Consider the following 345-nt stretch of genomic DNA (forward strand, 5'->3'; position numbering starts at 1 on the left):
TCACTAAATAATGTACTATAAAAAGTATACATAAATTGTATAATTAAATTTTTTATTCTTTAAAACATTAGAACATTCTAAGCAAAAGTAACTTTACAGCATAATGAAAGTTGATAGTGACGAGTCAACGAGAAAGTTAGTGAAAGTAGCTAACTTGACAATAAGAGTTTATCGTCGTAATTATGGTAGAGAGCCACTGAATAACCATTTCCCTCTCTATTAGCATTAAAATTTTTATTTTAATTTTTTGTTTATAGTATAAATTTTATGTAAGAATAATTAAAACTTTTTCCAATCTAATAACTACTTATCAAAATTATTAAAGTTTTACAATATAAAATATTT

The 345-nt window shown here is 22.3% G+C and overlaps 1 protein-coding gene across 1 annotated transcript in view; it reads left to right on the forward strand.

The window, feature by feature from the left end:
- LOC108692462 (lipid storage droplets surface-binding protein 2-like) overlaps nt 1–345 on the forward strand; it is a 3,063-nt gene that overhangs the window by 2,180 nt on the left and 538 nt on the right. The gene's annotated exons all lie outside the window — the stretch shown is intronic.

This window comes from Atta colombica, unplaced genomic scaffold (genome assembly GCF_001594045.1).
Source record: "Atta colombica isolate Treedump-2 unplaced genomic scaffold, Acol1.0 scaffold107, whole genome shotgun sequence".
Lineage (NCBI taxonomy): Eukaryota > Metazoa > Arthropoda > Insecta > Hymenoptera > Formicidae > Atta > Atta colombica.